General features: G+C 38.7%; 1 protein-coding gene across 3 annotated transcripts in view; it reads right to left on the bottom strand.

Moving 5' to 3' along the window:
- Positions 1–17935, bottom strand: part of LOC117413893 (plexin-B1-like) — a 136010-nt gene extending 118075 nt beyond the window's left edge. For all 3 annotated transcript variants that reach the window (XM_058999443.1, XM_058999445.1, XM_058999444.1), the window contains exon 1: positions 17466–17935. The gene's annotated coding sequence lies outside the window, so the exon portion shown is untranslated. The remainder of the gene's footprint in view (positions 1–17465) is intronic.
- Positions 17936–24360: the final 6425 nt, after the last annotated feature.

The following is a 24360-nucleotide window of genomic DNA, read 5'->3' as shown; positions in this document are numbered from 1 at the left end:
TGAAACTTGCACACAAACACATACAGTGAAGTGCACTGAAGAAGGTCCAGAGGCATTGGAGCCATGACAGCACATGTGATTCATCCAGCATGTCACACATGCCATATCATTCTAAAACTGTAAGAAAAGGATACTGGTGAAGGCATTAGCATCAATGTTAACTGAAAGAGATACCACCGACTGCCCAAAGTGAAAAAGCCACAGTGTGCATATCACAAAGCTCAAAATCCTATCTGATTTCATCCTGTTCACACAATATTGTTCAGTAGCATGGCATTTTCCATTCCATTTATTTCCAGATGTCAACAAAAAAAAAACCAATTTGAACAGGATACAAGAACATGGTCTGGACATGCATGGAAAGTTCCTGGTTTGAAATAATTTCTGCATGTACAGTAATGCGATAAGAAAGAACGCCCAAGGGTGTGCAGAACACATGCCCAGGCGACCTTTAGATTCCAGGTGCTTCTACCCTAACGCATTACCATGCGCGACTGAGGAAAGACCGGCCTTGAGACAAGTGACCTTTAGAATCAGAGCGCTCCGTCACACACACATTGCTGCGTTACAAGTTCCTTTTTGAAACTAAAGGACCCTCGCCAACAAAGCATTGACACGGTGGCATCAACAGATTTCCTCACTCATGAATGACTATCAGCTGGAAATAAGGCTAGCACTGCATAGCAGTCACACGGTCCAGCAAAGTGACAAAGCCTACTGTAAGCGCCATGGTGGCTCACACTGCAATTAGTAATGTGCCTTCACTTTTACACATTTTTTTCAGGTAAGATAGATTCCCCAGCTAAACCCACCTCTGCAAACCAGCTGGCAAGTGAAAAACAGTGCAGTGGAAAAACAATGGCTACAGCTTTCCTTCCCCCACCTACAGTAGAGTAACAATTATGAACCCACTCACCAAATCAGTTTCTCAGTCACCTTCAATCAGATTGAAAAAATGTTGTCAGAGTTCCTCCAAGAATCCTTAGAGTGTAAAGTTGAACCTCATCGTGGGGCAGCGCAGTTGTTAAAGTCGTAATGGAAAAAGAGAGATTGAAGTCTCATCCCTCTCTGCGACACCTGGACTTCTTAAAAGACTCTGATTACTTTACTAACTTCAATAATCAATGTCAGACTGAGCAATGGAAGAGCAGGGAACCAAGAAAAATGTAGACTGGAGAAAGAGCTGGATTATGTTATTGATTTGCTGTAACAGCCCTGGGATTTTTGGGGTTCAGTTTTAATCAATCAATCAACATGCCTGCTCAATATAAAGTGCAGATTGACAATCTACTTGTTGCAATGCTTTGGTAGCGAGGGTCCTGTAATCATCTTGCAGAGACAGGGGTCACTCCAGCCAAGATAGAAATATTTGGTATTAACAGTCTATCTTAACAAGAGAGGCGGCAATATGGCCAAATGATTACAACAGAATATGAGGGGTTTGAATCTGTGGAAGAGATTGGATCCAAATGTGTTCATTCATTAAATAAAATTAACTTGAAAACAGTGTCAGGATAGTTAGTAGAACTTTAAAACACAATATTCAAAACAACTGCACTGCTACAAGCCTTCACAAAACGCAACACATTTCCCTCTACCACATTCTATATCATATATCTCACTCAATGTTAGCTTTGTATTACCCTAAAGAAAACATATCATGGTACTGCCAGTCCATTTACCTACAATACAAATCAGAAAATAAGATGTAGTGCATTACAGAAACTGGGTTATTTAAGGTTAATTAATCCTTAAATAGTCTTCGTAGTCCTACAATGCATTTCATTTTTCACTTATGTTTTTAAAATCGACTCCTAAAATGCATTTCGTTTTTAAAATCGACTCCTGAAATGCCCCCAGGCTACAACCACAAATCCCCCTCCCATAAAAAATAAAATAAGAGTTTAAAAATGACACATGGCTACAGTGGCACCAACCCACACTGCAAATAAAAGCTCCTTTGCCAACATTTTGACCTCAGAGCAGGATAAAAATGGATTTGTTCTGTACACTGCATTTAGCTGCTCTTTATAGAATCTAAGGAATTTGACAGTGGCTTTTGGACTCTGCAACCAGATTTACCAGCTGCAGCTCGTTAAGATCCATATTTCCACCGTAAATCAAACCTCCAGTAATTCCCTCACTAATTCCTGGCCACATGCATGATGCATGGGTGAAACATGGATATGTCGCGTTCTAATATTCTTTTAATAAACCAGTGGAACAACAATGCATTGTTGCACAGCAGGAGTACAGAATTCAGAAGTAAACTAAACAAAATGAACTTACAAAAACAAAATATTACAGTGCTCCAAACAACCACCAATATCTTTTCCCCACAGAATTTATAATTTACACCTGGTGGGAGGGTGGCGAGAGTTGTGGGGGATTGTGATATCTCAGTGCTAGCATAAGTGTGTCACATATCTACGAACGGATGTACATTACTTGTACTGTGATACTTGAAATGTATTTGCTTACGACTGTAAGTCGCCCTGGATAAGGGCGTCTGCTAAGAAATAAATAATAATAATAATAATAATAATAATAATAATAAATAGTACATGCATACTCTCGGTAACGCATGCTGAAGAATGCATTTACCAAGTTTCATCAAAATTAGATAAGCTGTTTTCAATATACAGTACATGCAAGATGTGTGTCACACAGACACAAATAGGGAAATTGATTCTGAAGAATGTTTTGCCCATTACAATTATTTACCAGATAGTGGCAATATCATTTTCACACATTTCCACTTTATCATTACTTGTGTCCTTGATTGCATTCCTGTGTTATCTGTAGAGTCGAGGCAGCACAGAATACTTTTCGGACAGAGGGCTTTAGCTTCCGAGAACAGAAAAGCTGATATCTCTAATCTGCTTTAAAACTGCCATAGATATATATGCTCCATTTTGGATTAGTTTTGTTGAATTGAGCTTTCCAAAAAATCTTTTCAAAGCTTTTCGAAAGGCTAGCTTGTAGATCCTTTGATATCCAGTGCTTACCATACCAGGTTTTTTTTTTTTTTTTTTTTTTTTGCTGTTACCAATAAGAAGTGGATTTGAAAACCTTGGAGCCCACCACTTCAAGTCCAGTGTTGTCTGTTATTATTTATCCTAATGTCAAAGCATTTCACCACCATGACTGCTAAAACAGTTCAGTCAAGAATTTAGAATGTTCACAATTGTTTCCCTCTAAGGACCCCTGGTTTAGATCAATTGTATAGATCAGTGGTTCACATTGAGTGTGTAATATGCCTTGAAGGGGGTTGAAGTACATCCAGAAATATTATCTCCTGAGCCTGACACCTGACAAAACAATGTTCTTACATGAACACTGCGGTTACGTGCTCGGGTTTGTTTCAATTGTAACACAGCTCTGTCCTGCAGCTATAATCTTCATTGCCAATGCCTGACCTGATGTACCCCTATACAGCAGGTGGGCGATTGTACAGAGAACACGATTTCACATTTTCATGGGTGGGGATCATCCTCAGAGTATTGTCAAGGGAGGCCATGAACTGGAAAGTTTGGATTCACCAAGTATTGAACAACTTAGCTGCAGAGGGGACCTAAAGAGTTCAAAACAATGCAGCGAGACCTACTGTACAGATGGGGGCTTCCGAGCTCTCCTGTTTTTAATACGACTCTGACAGAGGTAAGCTTATCCCTCGCGGTACCTCTCAGCAAGACTCTGCAGATAAATTAACAAGAATCAGCAAAATGACTTGGTGTGGCTTGCCACGGATACACAAACTAGAAATATTTCTGTTTGCTCTAACCCTACTCGGAAAGGACCAGATTACAGTGATCTTCATCCCAGAATCCAGAGACCCAATGCAGGATCTCAGAGGGAGAAGTCTAACCAACGTAAAATCTTTATACCCCCAGTACCGTTCAACCCTATTAAAGAGTTCTACTAAACAGTAGAACAAATATTTTAAAAATCTCAAAAAGACCGAAGGCATGCCAGCATCACCAAGGTGGCTTATGATTTGAAACTGAACAGTACACAAATGTAAAGTCTAAACTAAAGACTGACTTGATGGGGACTGTTTTAAATAGATTTGATGTACTGTATGCAGTTTTTCAATCAGCTTAATCCTGGGATCTTGAGTATCCAGGATAACAAACAGGGTTACAGTCATTTTTACTCGCAGATCGTACTTTCCTTAATCACAGATAGCATGCAGGATCACATTTGTTTAACTCTCTCACTTGTACCACCTACCCAAATGTTTCATGAACGTGTCAACAGAAAATAAGAGGTCTTTGCCATCTGGGTTGGAAGAAAAGATGATGCCTTGCCCTAAACTGGAAGCAAATTATTTTTGGATCTGCAGAATAATGCATCTGGATTAGGTGTTCAGGAATGCCAAGTATTCAGAACACGCTCTTTAACATGCTTTCCATTAAAAATAACAACAGATGTTGCCATGCTGTTGAGAACAGGTGCTCGTGACCCAATCGTGGAACTCCAGGGGAAGAGCATAAGGCAAACAATCCTGCAGCGTACATCCCTCTGTGGATCTGTAAGCAAGAAGCTGCCACTACAGACTGGAATCCCTCATTTATCAGTAACCCAGAACCAGCTCAGAGCTCTCCTTCCTGTACACTCGCACTGTTTATTCCAACAGATTCAAGTTGCCAGGGGGTGTGGGTGGCTTATTCTTGGGAAGCAAAACACTTGAGCCTGCCATGAATAAAGGGAGTTATTTACGATGCAATTGGCCTGGGTCGCACATAGAGCTGCAGTTTATCTCATGGTCTGTTCAGGAGTCAAACCTGCATTGGCCAGCTTCATGTTATACCCTGCACTCTCCCTGCAGTCAGTATTACTGAAGGCATTGAATCGTTCTCCACCATGGGCACATGTGTATTTCTCAGAAGGTTGAGGGCATGATCATTTCTCTCTCTTGATATTTAACTTATTCCAAAATGTAAAAATGCACACCGACATTAAAATTCACAGATGGCACAAAAACAGACATCACTCTGGTCTTGCAGGCACAAACGTGGCCTCAGCCACAGCTTTCAGGACCACTAGTCTACTGTACCTGAACTTGGCTTAGTACTACTGAAGATTTTTTAAAGTGTTATTCTGTATTTGTGTAACAGGCAGTGTTGTCTGAAGCACTACAGATTAATCTGCTTTAGGGTGTGGTCAATAATTATCTTGCCAATAGTGAATGGCAGCTATTGGTGAAGTGTCTTTCAAAACCCTAAGGCCACTTCCTTTGCCAAACAATTAACCTAAAAAAAAAGAGGAGGGAGTGGTTATCAAAGCACTTTTTAAATTGAATTGCAGTCCAGCCCACAGGTATGAGGCGAACATATTTTGCAGCAGTAGTTTAAATTGTAATTCGATAGTGGCAGATTACGCCATACAGTTAAACGAGGGGGGGGGGGGGGGGCTACATGAAGCAACAGACAATATTGGACTTAAGGATTTCTTTTCATCACGGTCCCCCTCTTCTTCCAATGATCTTCTGGTTATTTTTACTTGTAATCTATAATAAATAGAGTCTACATCCGTCTTTATTTGCTTGAAAAGCTATTGAAAATCCAGACAACAAACACCATACACTGCCTTCAAGAAGTTTATATAGGGCTTTGCCTGCAAAAGAAAAATGTTTAAACTCCTGAGTGTGACTGATCTGTAGCACAAAAGATAAAGCCAGCAATTCAAAACCCTTTTGTCAAAAACACCTGCAAATTCCTGCAAATACCGGTACATGGAATTAATCAGCTTCATTAAAAACATAAAAAGATCAGAGTAACTGTGAAATACCAACATACACCAGCCAGGGACTGATTATTAAATTGGGTTACTGGGGGTGAGCCATACTACTGGCTTAATAAATAGAGACCACGTTTCTCAAGCCACATCTGTCACGCCTTTGTGTGAAAATAGCAACTACTGTACACGGCAGTTATTCAAGTATGTTTGCGGACCACACAGAATATGGAAAACTATGTTCCATATTTCCATAAGTTTGTCGTGTTTTATTAGGTGTGTTTTACTAGACAGAGAAGCAACAGTGCTGGAAAGCACAACAGCTTCACGTGCAAAAGTAAACGTAGCTTTAAACCTGACAAAGCTACGGTTCAAAAAGTCTCATGCTAAAGTACGTGCTAAAGTTTAATGAGCAAGCCATCTCGGAAATATATTCCAAAACATGTCTCTCCCTTTTGATTCAGTATCTGAACTGACGAAAAGCTGCGCTGGAACTTTATAACACAGACATCTTATTCAGCATTTGTTTTAGTTTAAAAACTGCTAATTAAAATGATCCATGAGTAGGAATGTTACCTTTTTTTTATTTTTTGGTAAAAAATATAGCATTGATTACATGGTGCTTTTTGCATGGTTAATTCACGGAAAGTGAGCGCTGTACATCTTTCCCCAATACTTGTCTGAGGGAGAGTATTTAAGACTAGGAAATTAAATAAAACGGTGTGGTTGTAGTAGCCCCTCCAGAAGCCTGTTCCAATCCACTGTTCTCATGGGAGTCCACGGCAACCCTCACTGTGAGACAGGAATGTCCCCTTCCACCCCAAGCACACACACACTTGCTTCATAGGGTGAGTGCCAGACTACCAGCTTTAGAAATGCAAGCATCCGTTTCCAAGGTATAGAACCACTCTAGGGAATGTCAAGCTTCTATTCAGTGACAAACATCCAGCACAATCGCTCACTAAAAACTGGTAGTCCCTGCTGCAATTGTGATGTTCAGGTTACTGTTTCACAGCCCGCTTATCATTGAAGACTGGCTGTCAAAAGTGAAAAATAGACTGCCATGAGTTTCTACTCAAGCTGCACTGCCCCACAATCATGTCACATCAAGATACACTGCCATTGGGATCATAAGGGGGTTTCATCAACCTACACAGGAATAAGCCTGATCTGGGTTTTTATAGCCTTTTACAGCACTGGAGAATAGCCTTGGATTACATCCATGGTAGACCTGGGATTACTCCTAAAAGTGGTGGATGCAATCCAAGTGGATTCCCTGGTGCTGTAGAATATTCCAGAAACAGCTGTGGCTTCTCCCAGATCAAACCAACCCCTCCTTTAAGCCTTTACCTTAAATTGTAGGAGTGTAGACTCTGTAAGCATTACCTTCTTTAGCTGCCACTCCCCAGCCTACAATATACCTTGTAGACACATGTAAAGGATGTATTACATTGAATAATACGCTTACCAGGTATACTGCAGGAAACATGTCTGATTTTGAGAGCCCTCTCCCTTACCAGAAAACCATTACTCAACAGGTTACACTAGGCAAATGAGCAACAGATTTTGCATGTGACAATTACTGGAAAGTGCTTCAGTCTCATGTTGATAGGTGCAGGGGTGTGGGGGTGGATGCAGGTGTATTTTGAAATGGTGAGTGAAACCCCAAATCTCCACCTGTCATGCAGCCAGGGACAAAAAACAATAACACAAAAGTACAAACAAAAAGGCACAAGGGCAAAAAAAAATAAAGGTTTAAACAAAACACAAAACATAGGCTGTGCATTCGCCTTCAATATTTTATAAAAAAACAAAATGTGCAGAAAAACATAGTAAGAAACACAGTGTAAACTCCTCTTCCAAAATGGAGTCCTGGGCTCTCCTTTTACGTGATGTGGCTGCTCCCAATCATTCTATTTGGGAGCAGCCACATTCTCACATGTTTTTGGCAGGGACAGGAATTAACCCATTCCCTGCCAAACACCACAATATTTTACAGGCAGAGCTCTTGCTCCGCCACACTGCCTTACCCCACACATGATCAAAAGACAGCCCATCTCTCCCTTCCTCCAAAGCACAGGGACAGAGACCTCTCTCTAGAATGTTTAAAAACTAACCCAAGTATGGTAACCTTTACTCTTTAGTTAGCCAGTCTACCCTTGTGCAAGAACGTGGTCTGTGGCAACAGCTGCTGTTCTATTGAAAGACGAAACAGTGCTCTGAATACGTCACCCACCCCCTCAGCCCCCCATGTCATGGTCTCCCCCTCTTGCCTATTCACAAAATGAACAAAGAGAGCCCAGCTCCTTTCTTTCATGCAGCAGTGCAGGCCTGCATAGGCAATAGCAGAAAGGAAAAAACACACACATTGGGATCTCGTTACAGCCGGGCTTGTATTGGAGAAACCTTGCTCTGCAAATTAAGAATAAAAAAAAACTGAAATGATGAGACAGCAGAATAGGATTATGAACGTGTCACGCAGTCACCAGCCCACTCCATTGAACTGCACATTCGTTCAGAATTTGTATTAGTTGGCAAATAGACAACAGTGACCACTTTCAGGAATAATTAGCAGAATCAGGCCCGGACCACAAGAGGTCAATGTGTAAGTGGTCCTATTTTTATATTGTTTTAAGAAGTACTAAACTGTTTTACTAAATGCTTAGAAATTTATGGTGGAATGCAACAGGCATTTTGTTAAATAACATGATTCTGCATTCAAAAATCATTAGTGGTTTATTTTGTGTTCACAGAGGCGTAACTACACTTCAAGGCAGAGGTTCTGTACAACAAAGTGTACTACATACAGTTCACTTTGGAAGAGATTTGAGTGTGTAAAAGTAAAAGTGGTTACTTCACTTTATGAATATTAAAAGAAAAGATAAGCACTCAATTTCGACCATCGACAAAAAAGCCTGTATATTGATACTAAGAATCAAATACTGAAAAAGAACACACATAAAAACAGTTAATAGCCACCACCATTAACTGATCTTTTTTAATCTTTAAATCCAAAGTCCATCCAAGTTACTGTGCTGTAAGTGGAGTTCTTCTTCAGTGCGGTCATAGTTTTTATTGTCTTTTCAAAATGAATTCTAACTGACCGGATCAAGTCTGCAATGCACTCAGATCATTATTTCCTGACTGTCTCTTTGCGTTATCCACATCAGAGCTGGATTTAGCTTTTTGTATTTCGGCTGTCGGTGGGGGGGGGGGGAGGGGAAGAGACGTGAATCATGTGGACAGTAAGATCATTACTTTTGTTTCAGTTTAAAAACAGAAATGCTTTTTAGATACAATTATTACAGTAACGATCAACAGAAATGCTTTGTCCTAAAAATGACGTCTTATTCCAGCAGACAAACAGACACTGGAAAAACCTTTAATTGTCAATAACTTTTTTTGGCCCACGGCTGGTTTTAAAAATGAAACTTCTGGTAAGCTCTAAAATATTAATGTCAATTGATAGTTGCCAATATGACCTTCTAAAAATAATCATTCGATGCATGTCTCAGCTCCCCTCCACGCCCCCCAAATCACTGTTAAAGCCAGGCTGCCTAGCCAAGTATCAAGTACAGTACAACAAAAAAGAGCTGCAGAGAAGCATCTAATCATTATTTTCTATGAAAGGCATGACAATTGAATTTTCCAGAAATGTCATTTTTGAAGCCAGCCTTGGGCCAAAAAAAAACCCTCATTTGTAAAACTATTTTAGTGTCAACTTTTTGCAGTGAGGTTGTTTAAAAGAAGTTAGATAACCCTGTCACAGCTACTTGATGTAATTTAACTTTAAAACCAGGCAGCAAATCTGTTGGATTAGCAGAGAAAGCAGTAGTGCAATATGGTGCGGGCTCCCAGTAAATCTGCTTACGAAGACTAGCTAACTCTGCCAAGAAACTCCTGCAGGGCTTCTGGCAGGCAGTTAGTGGAGAACCAGCTACAAAAACGTGGGCTATAGAAAGAGGGACCAAACTAACCCTCACAGCTGTAGCTGCAGCTCTGAGGCAGCTCATTGCTTAACCAGTTATGAAATTGTGCAGGACAGGCAATCATTCATTTCCTGGAAGCTTCTTATAAACCGCTGTGTTCAATCAGTTTTCTAAAAGCAGCTTTTGTAGACAGTTTTCTAGTCTCTGTCCAGCAGCAGAAACCTGTTCCATCTTATAACTAAATAAAACGGCTCTATAAACTAATTATGGCAAGATCAAGACTTAAGAGCCTCATTGGGTCTTTTCAAAATAACTACTGTATGGGGCTAATGGCGTCTCATTAAAGCCAACCATTTTGAGCACTTTTTAAATGATCTTTTCAGTTACTGTATGATTGAGGATGTGGTCCCCTCCTAAGCAGCCGACACATACCCACAATCCACCACCCACCCTGCACGCCAAGCTACAGATGTAACGTTTACTGCCAGATACGTCCACAAGAGTCAGAAAGAAGAAAGAAACTTAATCTGGAAGGGCTAGAATTCCACACAGTTTACCAATGGATCCAATTCCACAATATACAGAGGTTAAAACACACACCTGATGTTTTTCCCCAATTTAATTTGTATTCTGTGATGTGTTGCTGTCAGACGTAGGTTCATTCGACGATTATCGAGCCTAGACCTGGTTAATGCCATAAATGATCCAGTTTGCTGGACTAGCTCATGCTAGAATTGACCTATTTTAAACCTTAACTGTGACATGTAGAAGCTGCTTCTCCCTGTTACTAGTTTAAGACATGGGATTTAATACAGGAAGACTTGTCAGTGATTTGTTTGAAACCCTCTTCATACCCAAACTGCCAAACAAAATAAATACACGTAATCATTGAGCTATGCTTTGTAGGTGCCAATTTGTGAATGCATTACCAGGAGGGAGGTCCAGACTGTATAAACAGTTACGTTTTCATTTGTGTTAGAGTGCTCAAAAGCTGGTCACACCCCAGTAAAGCACATGTAAGGGCATGTCACTTTCCCATGTTCTAAAACTACGAACAAAAAAAATTGATTGAGTCACCTTTTTGCAGGTTCAAGAGGAAGACAGAGCTTGAACAAAGCTCAAACCTACATCAAACTGAGATTCCAGACAGCAGCTTTGTGTGTTTTTTCTATTCATTGGGAGTGAGACAGTAGTTGGACACACTCAAACATGAACTACAAAGCACAATGCAAATAATATTAGGAACAACAATGCTAGGATACTACATCTCCCACCATGGCTTTCAATACAAAATTAGAGCCATCAGTATGATGAACCAGCACATCACCAGACCTATTGTATAACCACCATATATTCATGGTAAACTGGAAGTGTGACATAAAAGGTATTTACACCCAGTTACTTTAATAACTTTTGATAAAGAATGTTCTCACTAGGGGCAATTTAGAACTTGTTAGAACATCTTTAGCCAAGCAGAACATTTAACAGTTCAACAATACGCATGTTATCCTTAACATTTATACAGTAGCAAATGAATCATTTATTTGTGCAGGTATTTGATACAGCACACATACAAGCTGTACATATGTAGTCTTGCACAAATAAATAATGTAATTTAAAGTTACTGTAGAATTTGTAACAATATAAAACGTGAGGAATTATTTCATCAAGACACATATTAATAAAACTCTAGGAAGGCCTTCTTGATAGGTTTTCTGAAACTGTTTTAGGAGATGAATGGAAAACAAACAGCCCTGCTAGTTTTGATTTATTATAATTGGACAAACGGTTCTCTAGAAGTAAATGTGACATATCTACAGGATCCTCAATCTATACTCAGATTCATATACTGTCAAGTTGTACTTAAGAACGTCCAGATCAGGTTTCAACACAATGGGAAGAGCAGCTCTCTCGATGCGGTATATAATTCAGTATGCGCTCCGTTGTGGTTGACCTTTTGTATATTCAAGCTTGTGTCGAATACAGACTCCTATTCTCTGATAAACTCCATAATCCAAATGCCTGGTGGTGCTCTTGTATGCAGACATTTTATGAAAACAGACCAATTCAATTACTGTTTCAAGTGAAAATAAAACATCTGGAATGATATTGAGAAAACACAGACAAACTAAAAGAGATTTCACGTGCATGCATAGTCTGGTAAACAACGGGAGGTTTGCTTTGGTTCCACTTGCAAGACAGATTAAGGAGCATAATATAATTCATTACACTTGGAGACCTCATCTGGGATAAAATTCCGGTATTAAACGGTAAAGACTTGGAGGGATTTTGAAACACTCAAGCTCCCCGAGTCTCTCTGGAGAATTACAGTACATTTCATTTTTCAAGTTATAATCCGTGTTGCATCATAAGTCAATACACTTAGAAACATATAGTGACCCAAGCAATGCTGTGCTATTTACAACAAAGCTAAGACTGCAAGACTCCTCAAGCTCTGTAGCTATGAAAATGAAAACAGCAGTTTAGATTCAAGGGCTATCACATAAAATATAGGATGGGCATCAATAGGTCATGACATTGGGCCCTGTTCACAAAATGTGAATGATGTTCTCTTAAGGGTGTTTTTATTAATTAAATCAAGTTTGCTGTCCATTAAACGTGTAACTGTTTTAAAGAGGGTTAAAGTTCTGTATTCTATAAAAGTGCACGTTAAATTTGCTGCGTAGAGAGTTTCCGTAATTGTACAAAGACGCACTAGGTTGTGATCCCAGTTTGCACGACAACCATCTCCCATTTCTCCGGAGGATTTTGCCGAAAGTCACGTTGAAATCTTCGCAAGAGACACAATACAAAACACCAAGGAACTCAAGAGCACTTCAAGATTCATCAATGATAAGTCTCCTTACTGAATGTCACTGTCGCTGTGAAAAGGACAACAGATTGCTTGCTTTATTCTGTAGAGACCGATTGCACTTGATGAAGGGAACATGCCTCTACTGCCTGTCAATCCAGTCTGACAAACTGGGAAATAGAACATCTAGACGTACCACCAGGTCATATGGTAGGTTTCACCTGCGAGTTAGACTACTGGGTCAAATCCTACAGATCAAAACACACATTGCACAGAGGCTTTTAGAAACCAAGCTTTTACAAATATCCTTGCAGCCTGTAAATTAGCGGTCAGTTGGGTAATGCAAGGATGCAGTTGGAGATGCCATTAAGGCGGAAAATAAGTCTCCCAGGAAATAGGTCAGTAGAAGTTTGGGGTTTAATGAGTTTAAATACTGGTTAATCAAAGCACTCGGACAGAAAATTGGCTGAAATCATCAGTAGTTCAAAAAAAGATTTGACGCACATTATAATGCTCTGTGCAGAAAACCAGCCTTTATTTACAAACAACGATAAGACACACCACATTAGCAATAGCCAGAGATTAGTGACTGCTTTAGTGCAATCCGGGTTTGTAATCACTGGTAATTCCTTCTGGGAAAATCTTCAAAATGCCTTTTTCTGCTGCTTCAGTATGAAGTTTTAATCATCCCACCTCCACACACACACACCCAACCAGCTTTCAGTTAAATTGATTTACTCTTTATAAAAAGCTGAGCTTTCAGGAATGGGGGAAATCAAACTCTATAAGAACACTGGAACTAATCAAATACAGAGAGAATAAAACAGAAATCCAAACCGTTGAGGGACTTGGAAAACCCATAATAAAAGTATAGTGCTGGAAGGGTAGGGTGTGTTTCAGGTTATGTTGTGTACCATTTTAGTCAGGACAAAACAAATCTCAGGAATAAAATAAACCGTGCCTTCCATGAAATTGCCTATTAAAGAAAGGAAATAAACTCAGTAGAATGAGTGTTATTTAGTTCAGACATTTTGGTCTTCTTTGTGCGATATCATTAAAATCTGTCATATGAACAAGAGTCATTTGTGCTACCAAATGCATTTCAAACCATGTTTGTTCAAATACTGGAATATCTGCCCCAGCACTAGAATACATTACAATGCATTTAAGCTACATTCAAGCCAATAAAAGAACAGAAATGTATTAGGACTAATGTTTCTACAAAGTCTTTTTTCTAAGGATTGAAGCGCTTGAATTGGAGCAACACTCAACTCCAAACCACACAGAACGACTGAAATAATCATTAAACATGAACAGTAAATGGAACACGATTTACTATAGAGAGAGAACTCTGGTAGTAATGTGCTTGCAAGGGAGGAAAACGCGCTTCAAAAGGCATGTGTCAGGAGCTTCACTAACTGGGAATCAGATTACACCTGAACAACTACAGTACTTCAGAACATTACCTGCCAACTGAACAACCTACTGTGCATTTGGTCTACAAGATTACCAGGACCATACCTTATTTCAAACCAATGTGCTTTATTCCAAATGCTAGCAGTTGAATTACCAAACCAATTAAGATGGGGGGTCAGTAACAGCATACGTCTTTCTGCAATACGCGCTACAAAGCAGATTAGAAGACAGATCACAGAAAACCAAGCGGATTATAGTTGCTATTGTTTGTTGGCAGTATGAGAATACTGTTCACCTAGTAAGAAACTGTTTTGGTGTGCTTTGACTCAAACTCTTCAATGCTATCAATACAGTAAACCCTCTAGGGTTTAACTATAGCAGTCACCACCTCAATGTGATTTATCCCAAAAGGACAATGCAGTTCTGTGTACAATTCTATAAAACTCAGAGTGCATGGTTCTTCAAGATAACATTTTATGTATTTAGGACCAGCAAGTTCACAGGGGAAAAAAAATGTTTTTGTTAAAAAGGTAGCACGAGGAATGTGCTAATCAGACAGCCAGTTAACTGCCCAGTTCAAATAACGATACTGGTTTAAGAAAACGTCTGCCTGCGTCTTCTCATAAAACACACATACAAAAAGAATGACACTCTTTCTTGGCTGTCATTTGTACACAATGCCAAGAAATGTCAAGGTCATTCTCCTGACAGGCTGGATGGAAGTTTTAATCAGTTCTGTTGGGGAGGTGGGGGTAGGATTCAAGTCTTTGACAAAAAGCTGTGGTGCTAAAATAGCAATGTAATGGTTCTGTACACAAGGGAACTGGGCAACAAAAGGCTAGCTCCAATGGTATGAGCCATTGGCAGAAATGGTACCACAATTGTACAGTAACATCCGATATTTTGCAATACCAATCTTGTATCACAATAAAACAAACCAATACACACTGGTTAAAAAAATAAATAAATCTGTTCTGCTACTGAATTATGAATATTGTGCCACATTTGTTCAGAATTCCATTGGGTAGGAATGTTATGGTCTGCTTACGTTGGGTTTCTATGGTAACCCAACGCAGTCATTCCAGCCCACGTTGGCCAGCGGGGGTCAATGACTTGACAACTATTTTTTCTTAAAGCTATTAATGTTAATAATTTGTCTAGGCCACAACCCTAATGGTGAACACAGCAAGACAAATTTATCAAAAAGGTGTGTGTTTGTTTTTTTGTCTAACCATTTAGAGAATGAGTGACACATCTTATCCTTTGTATTCATAAAGGCATCATTTTCCCCCCATTGTTCCCAGAATACTGGAGGAGACGCCGTCCCAGAATTTGGTCCACTTGAGCTAGAAAGACCCAACTTTATTCTAAACTAACCTCTCTTAAACTTGTGGGTAGAAATAAGTTTGGTTTACCAGGCGCACTTCAAATACAATACCATTAAAGGTAATCTGAGAAATCTGGTATCTTTGATAGGTCAAAGTGGTCAGCAGTGTAAACAAAACAGCATGTGTCAAACCAACAAACAGCCCTGGTCCTTATCCATCAAATAGCTTCTGCAGGTATTGCCTTTAGCATTGTCAGAGGTTCTCCCTAAATCTGACACTCTCAAAGCAAGCCAGCTGTTTGAGTTTATTTCTGGCTACAACCAAGGGTCAAACTGAATCTGTGGCCTTTTAACAGGGTATGCAATGAGGCTGGAGAGTTATATTTAAGCTGGCTTTAAATGTGGTTTTGTTTGCAAAATGAAATCCTAAAGATAGCACGACAATGGGTTGGATTTAATCCTTCCCTCAATTCTCCCACACCAAAGACACATTAGTGACTTGTCCAGTTACGATTAAAACTTGCCAAGAACCTTTTTTTTTTTTAGCACAAATTATTGAGTATCTAGGGGTGTCTGGAGTCTGTCTGTCCATTCGTCCGACTGTCTGATCCACTTAAATTTTACTAATATCTATAGAAGATTTAAATCCCCCAGTTTGCAGACCATACACTACTAAGTTACATGCAAGTGTACATCAAATATAAAAAAAGCTGCTCCCACATCATTAAATAATTGGCAGGTAAAATAACTCAGCGTTGAACAGATGCACTATGAAAACAGATCACAACAGGACCAATTTTGCCTGTACTATGATTACAGTACATACAGGGGGCTCACTGTAACTTGTTGCTAGGTTACCATGAACACGCTAACCAAACGAGAAACCAAGCGCCGGTATAGTTTTGCATATTTCCTGGTTGTTCAGTCTATGATCAGTTTTAAACTTGTATCAACCTCGCTATATATCTTAACTGAAGAACCGTGATTTCACTAATCGTATTTATAGTCAAATTCCGGCAACATTTCATCAATAGATACAAACTCAAATCTAGGGCATGGGCTAATCAAATGAAACAGTTACACAATGCGTAAACTACTAGATAGAAGCGTTCTCATTGTAGCTACAAAAGTAGCCTTTTAAGTACAGCAAGTGCGTACGTTTGTAATTATTTAAGCACGGTGAACCATGTATTGTTCACATTAAAATACAGTCTTGTCCATTTATTATTTGTTTTTACTTTTGCACTTCCCCAACTTTATAGTTATAGTTGGATATTTTCGCGTCGAGTATCAGCGACTCCTGCTGGGCAAAGCGAGAACTACCCACCAGCTCCAAGTACTGACTGTAGAAAGATTTGAGGTCCACCCCAAAAAGTCCATATCCCACACGTACGTATCGGTTGTGAGGAGGCCAGGTGGTCACGCTTCCGTTGCCAATACAAACGGATTCGGTATGACAAATGCTGAAACTTACCATTGATAAGTCACTGTGAAAATGTATAGGCTACACGAAATGTACGTAAACCATCGATCTCTTCCAATTCCATACAAACCGATACCAGAGAAGCGATAAAGAAAAAGCAGGGCGCATCTAAGAAAGACATTTGGGTGAACACCTATAAAAAGCACTTTGAATGTTCTATCTGTTGAACAGTGTGGTCACATAATTTGAAAATACTTAGCACCAAAGCCCCAAGCCTCTTCTAAAATAAAGCCTCTGTTTTGATATCCACAATATGAAAACTTTACACAGCAGCGATCGCATCTTGGCATCTCAAACACCTTTTTGCAATCTGTGTTTAATAATTAGACGTTTTTAATCAACTTACATAACAATAAAACTAAATGCACACAAGGTGCAATTGTTAGATGCGCTAACATTTCTATATTGCATTTCGAAATCAACCCGAGCAAATACCGTAAGCGAAAATAATTTTTATTCGCACATAATTATTTCATTTATAATCCATATATAAAACACCATGCTTTATCTTATTGTTTGCAAGACTGTCAATATTTGTATTTGTTTTATTACTATTTATTTCCCCCTCATGCACATCGGCAATGTTGTATAACTTCAAACAATGGTAAATGCAGCACATGTTCTGTCCTTATTTTTTTTATGTATACATACACACACGTGTGCGTCTCAATCCTATGCTGACATATCAGTAATTACAAACAGAACCACATGTTGAAATCGCACACATATCCTAAATATATATCTTTTTATATGTCTTACCTTTGAAGCAGAAAAAAAAGTTTCTGAATGCGTCTCCTCTTTCTCTTTCTCTCTCTCACTTGCTGCAAACGCACAGCTGAAATCCGTTTGCTTCACAGACGGGGGTTAATCCAATTTAACAGCCCAGAGAACTCCAGTTAAAATCCAGGCAAACAAAACGAGAAAAAAAATGATTCCAAACTTGTTTTAGAGATACACTCAGGAAAGTAAGAACGAAATTTGAAATACAGATCTATTTTCTTCTTCGTTTAATTTTTTTTCCCACGCTTGTGAGGAGTTTCTTTGTAAAGGCTGGCTAAGGGGGGGTGATTATCTGGTGCTTGTCTGTCTGATCCCTCGCTCAGTCGCTCACAGTTTCATGAAGCGCCTCTCTTTTTGGTTGTTGCATTGTAATATGGGTTTCACAATTATCCCGTGCACCCTGCAAACAGTGGCAGTGTGGAGCGCAGGCTGGACAGATTACATCACTGGGCCTGCCCCCAATACACTTAACACTTAAAGGGGCCGTGTCACACAATTGCCCTGCCGATTCATTCGCAACAAACCGGACCAGACATGTAAATTGAGTATGGCAAAAAAAAAAAAAAAAAAAAAAGATTTGACCACTTAAAAGGGCAATTCAGAACTAAAAACCGAAGGCCACGTGTTTGGCTAGTATCATATTCACCCTTCATAAAGCTTGATAAAAAGCCATACGTATTCATGACAACTGAATAAGCACAATAAACGTATTGCAAACATATGAATACAAGCATACAAATTAGATCACTTTTTTCCCATAATGTTTTGATTTGACCTGCTTCACATACATTATATGTATTTGTTGCTTTGCAGACTAGCCTAATTTATAGCTGTGTCAACACTATTCCATGTTCTAGTAGCAATTATAAATAATTATGGAACTTGTAAAGTTAACATCCACAATCTTGTATTGGAAGCCAAAAGACCTACAAATACATTTTGATCTGGGGGTCCTCTGGGGTGTTTCTTCCACAATTACAGCAATGTCCCCTGTAATAGCAGTAATGTCATCATTGCTGGACCCCATTTGGGGGAGGGGGGTAAAATGAAGACCACATATCCCCCCCCCCCCCCCCCCCCTAGTGGTACTGCATTGGCAGTGAATACAGTTAGGGTTTACTGCAGCTGTGGGACTTCTTGATTATTAAATTGTTATAGACGATTATTTATATAGATATTTAATGAGAAAGTAGTACCTGGGGCAAAACATGCACCAAACATCCTAGCCCCCCCTGCATAATCCATTCAGTAAGGACAGCTTTCTACAGGTCCAGCAGCACAAGGAAGGGAGAAACCAGCACAACTGCATGATTTAAGGGACTTGTTCTGATTGGGGCTGCACACAGATTCTCAAATAGGGTTTTATTTGTCTTACTTCTGAAGCGGAAAAAAAAATTGGTTTGGTGACTGCTAAATCATTTACAGTAAAATTATACAGTTGATTTATTTATGTTCTAAATTGATCTAATGTGGTTGGTTTTTTATATACAGTGCCTGCTGGAAACCCAGTAAAAACCTTCAGTGGTTACCAGCTTGCTAAGGTTTTCTGCAATGTTCAGCAGTCGTATGATCCAATATGAAAAATGCTATTGCATAGTAATAGACCAGATGAAAAACAATGGTACTGTTATAGCTATAAATAATAGGCCGATCATTCAGTATTGCTGGAAGGCAGGACCAAGGATGGGGGTCCCACTGATCAGGAATCAGAGTGGCCACTGAGGTTCCTGTTTATTGGGGACAGGATTGGAGAAAAAACCAATCAATTGCTGCATCTGCCACACACCACTCCTCCTCCGACCCTACCCCCACCACCACATACACACAGGCATATACACAATAAACTGTTTAGAATTCATTGTGTTAAGTGGAGGACAAAGATGTTTTATACTGGGGGAAAAAAACACTTACTGTGTGGACTAAGAGCTAGCTTCTTATTCACTCAAATACTATGTTTTTTAGTGTTATATGTGTCTGTTTTAAAGTGGTTGTGGCAAACAAAACACTTCCATTCACTCTACAGGTCTAACATGTGCAGTTTTCAAAGAAACATGATATCACAGGCATGTATTTTCATTTAAAACTTGATATCTGGTACTGCACTTGGTTAAATACATCTCAGTTTGCAAGCCATGGTTTCAGTTAGTGTTGCACTTGCTCGGTCATTTCACCTGGAGGATGAAATTGTCCCCACCCCTTCAATACCTTCTTTTCTGTTATTAACCAACCATCTGCTTTCTCCTATTAACTGACATGCTTTGACCCAGAAGACACTGCTGAGGTGAAATAACACAGGAAGGGAAAGTTAAAACACCTTATCACAGACTTTGGGTAAAACACAATATTTGATTCAATGAAAAAACACACAGTCAGAATGTTTGTAAACATCATGCAAAAAGAAAAGAAACAACGGCAATGTTACTTACTATTTAAGATAACGACAGCTGCTTATCAAGGCTATGCCAGGAACAATCAGTCATACAAATAAAATAGTAAGAGGACTGAAAAAAAACCACATTCCTTTTCATTTGAAGGTTTTGTTTAAATGTGTGATATAAAGAATACAATATTGTGGTAGCGCTCCTGTATTTACTTCTCCATGTCCTCTTTGTGATGGTTACAGTGTGGATGAAGTGTAAAGGGGTACCCATTGCTAAACAATCTTTGGCTCAGTCCATTGGTAATGTGTTAGATGACGCATGTCCTTCATATTTCCAGTGTGGAAACTCAAGATAAACAAATAAACACACAAGTCATTGAATCAGAAAGACTTTCTTATCTAATCCAGGGAAGAAACGAAATGTTTGGAAAGAAATCTGGAAAGTTTGATAAAAAGGCAAAACAATTTAAAATGATGAAATGGGACGTATGTGTTTTATGATTGTATATGGCTGTATTTCTTGAGATGAGAACATAATACACAATGTTTACAGAGGTGTGCAAAAGAATAGTGACTTCATGTTAAAGTATAAAGCAAAGTAAATATAAATATACAGTTAACCTGGCATTTAGAATTCCTTCAAATAGTTTTCTTTTAAAATAAACACGGTGTATCAATTAGCATGTCTCCAAAATAATGTGCACAAAACAGGAAATTGGTGTTGAGTGAATTCATATTATAAAAAGTCATTTACAATAAGCGACTGTTAAAATTTGTCCGAGACCAAGTAGAAAATTCAGAGTATCAGGAAATGAGTTTAATCCGAGATCGTTGTGAATGAGCATTGCTTGTATTAAGTTTGTTTTATTGCTTGATAGGATTGAGTTGCTTGGACTATGATTTCAGGACCTGCTCCTCAATTCTGGTTGCCTATCATAGACATATGTATCTTTGTATTAAAAAGCACCAGCACCATCTAGTGCACAGCTAGTGCATTGCCAGCAATATAAAAAGCTTAATCCAAAGTGGCTGATCACTAGGTGGTGCTGGCTCTTGTATAAATGCCCTTTGGCTGGTCTATCATATGTTATATATGTACTGTAGATGGCTGGCAGCTAAAAATAAAAAGTACCTCCTGAACTTAGGTGCCTCAACCCAAAACACAGTATCTGAGTAACCGCAGTCAGAACCAATACAATGATTGCAAACCTCAAAAATAGATACAGAGACAGAAAAAGAAAATCTTCTCTCATAAGACATATAGGCTTCTATTTTAATGGTCTAGTGGTATATCTAAATACTGAAGCCCTAAACTCTACTGTGGCCCCCATTTCTGCTGTATCTGTATTGCATTTAGTGTGCTAATATGTGGGTCAATAAATTAAACAGAATGAATACAGAGTTAAAGTTTGCAGGTATTTTTTATCCTTCACTGTGTAGATCATAAAGCAGACCCCATAATCAGTTTAATTAAAAGAACATCTTACAATCATAAATCACTTTCATGTTGACCATGCACATTATTGCGTCAGTTCAGTACAGTCACCCAAATATTGAACACATACCACACTGGCTTTTTAACAGTAACATGACTTCTGGGAATTGCTCAAATCCTGGGAACAGTGTAGTGCAAATGGTATGTTCTGTTTCTGAAATTCAATTAACTTCAGTTCATACACGGATTCCCCCTTAATTTGCCAGATGGAAACACTTTGTAAACCAAACCTGACCAACTCAATCTTTGCCAATACAAATTAAAAAGTGAACATTTTAAATCAGGTTACTTGTCTTTTTTATTATGTAAACTATATGATGCTTTTCATGGAAAAACAGAAACAGTTGGTACATGTAGCATTTACAGAACAATACTAAAATAAATCACACATCATTTTGGTTTTAATAAAAAAAAAAGCTTTCTATATGTTGATGAAATAGTTCTGCTTTTCTGGTTACTGAGATTAAAGGAGAGACATGTTATCTCACTGAGGAGACACAGCGGTTGTAAAAGGTAAAACTAAAGTGTATATATCTTTTTTTTAACCCCCTGTATTTTATCAACTACTTCCCTTAGGAGTAATTGCGGGATAATCAGTGGTAGGTGGTCAGTTTCCCCAGTGCAGCACAATGCTTTCCAGCTTTGGGATATAGGTGAATCACATCAACCCCTTAGTCAAGTCGGCACATATTTCAGCTTGTGCCTTGTAACAGGGTGATGTGTTTTGCACTGCCAATATGTTTCCTATCCTGTTGGTGGGATGAGATTGAAAGCTAGTCTGGTACCAGATGTTTGTTTTAAAATGAAAATACATGTAACATGTGTTTTTTTAAAAATGCACATTGTAACTAATGTAGCTAAGGGACGTGCAAAATGGGTAAGATTTATGGTATGCTGTTACCTACAATTACTTTATGTATCATATATTACACAGACAAGCCTTAGCTTCTCATAAGACATTTCTGAGCCCACAAATGTTGTGGGGTCACATTTGTCCATATTTACAGCAGAGCAAAACTTTGAATTTATTTATTGATGCTAGGGTATAATATTTAGATAATAAAACACAAACGGACATGGCAAATATTTAGTTGGAACACAAATATGTGAAGAATGGCTGGGAAATATACAATACATTATTTATGACCTCTACTGTACTGAATGGAATGCTGTAAACACATGTACAGAATTACAAAAAAATAATAATAATTAACAGACATCAAGCATGTCAAGGACAAGCCGTCCAGCACAGCTGTACATTCAAAATCTGAGCCATCTGTAAAATAACCAGGACCTCTATACACCGTAGGCACATGTAAAAATGTGTCTGGCATAAGAACATTACAGATACCTTCATATACCCCCAGATGATGTCCTTTTCAAGTTTCATCACAACTGGATCAGTGGTTCACTAGATCTCTGTGACATACAGACTGACAGACAGACAGACAGACATACAGACAGACAGACAGACAGACAGACAGACAGACAGACAGACAGAAAGCCTCCTGAACCCCCCGTTAACTCCAATATTGTGTTCAGGTGCTTTGACTATTAGTTCTAGCTGCCTGCTATGGACACATATCAATAAGCAGCAGCACCATCTACTGCCAGCAAAACAAAGCAATCTTCATTCAATGTGGCAAATCAATAGATGGTGATTGATGCTACTTCTATACTAACACTTAGGATGATCAAGCTATATATATACAGTATATATATATATATATATATATATATATATATATATATATATATATATATATATATATATACAGTATATATATATATATATATATATATATATATATATTGTTGGGTGGGGAGTGGTCGTGGGGTTGTGGGGTTTTAGCTTAACTCAGCTGTAGGAAACCTGCTTACAACACTGGCAATCTGCCACAGGGTCACTGCCAACACTGAGTTCTCAGCAGGACAGCGTCTCACCCAACCTCGTAAGCACAGGAAACAAGCACAAGCTCTCTGGTTCCTTTCCAGCTGAATCTGCGGGAATACAAACGGTTTCAAATTCACAGGCAAGGAAGCAGTTCATCAAAGCGATGGAGATTTTTTTTTCATTTGAAGATGCCATCACACCAGGGGTCTTTGTACTGTATAAACGGAATATTGGATATATAAGATGATTCTAAGTGGACATAACCACGCATTTATTTTAATTTTAAAATTATTATTTGTATTCATTTTTCCAGCCCTCTTAACCATTCATTCTTAATATGATTTTAACTTTCAAAATAAATCCATGAATCTTACCTGTTGTGCACCTAAATTTGTTATAGATGTCTCAAATGTTTAGAAAGAAAAACATGTAGTAAACATGTACTATGCTAGGTCTCTGTTTGCAAGCCATACTTTCAAATAGTGTTGCACTTCCATGGTCATTTTACTTGAAGGGTGAAATTGTCCCCACCCCTTCAAGACGTCTTTCTTGACCTCATACTTTTTTTTTTTGCAGTGTCCAGATCAAATAAAGATAACAATTACTCTAAAATAGCGCTAGTCATATGATTCACAATAGAATAGTAAGAAAGGCTCCAAAAAGTTCCTTCGACGGGGAGCATTACAACAGAAAGCCTTGTCCTGGCTGATTTTAGAAGTTTTTTTTGGAACCATCAAAAGATCCGACTTCAGCTGGGAATACAGGGGTCTCGGCCTACAAACCACAGAGTCTTAAAGGAGGTGATCATGAAATTCAGTGTCTGTAAGCATTCTGAACAAGATGAAGCCTATTTCATTTAACATCTGGAAAACCAGTAAACCTAATGATATATCCACAAGTAATACATACAAGTGCAAACTAACAAGCCCTATTCACAGAACAGTTTTAGGAGTGGGTAAAGGGTTCATATCTTCTTGTTTTCAAAGCACTGTTTATTCTAAGAGAATGTTTATAAACACTTAAAAAAGAAGTCCTTGAAATTGGTCTAAAGTGGACACTAAACTGGGCAAAACTCAGGCTCTCCGGTAATACTTCAGTAGTTGAG

Source organism: Acipenser ruthenus, chromosome 25, assembly GCF_902713425.1.
Source record: "Acipenser ruthenus chromosome 25, fAciRut3.2 maternal haplotype, whole genome shotgun sequence".
NCBI lineage: Eukaryota > Metazoa > Chordata > Actinopteri > Acipenseriformes > Acipenseridae > Acipenser > Acipenser ruthenus.
The sequence above is the reverse complement of the archived record's forward strand: the minus strand, read 5'-3'. Positions and strand labels throughout refer to the sequence as shown.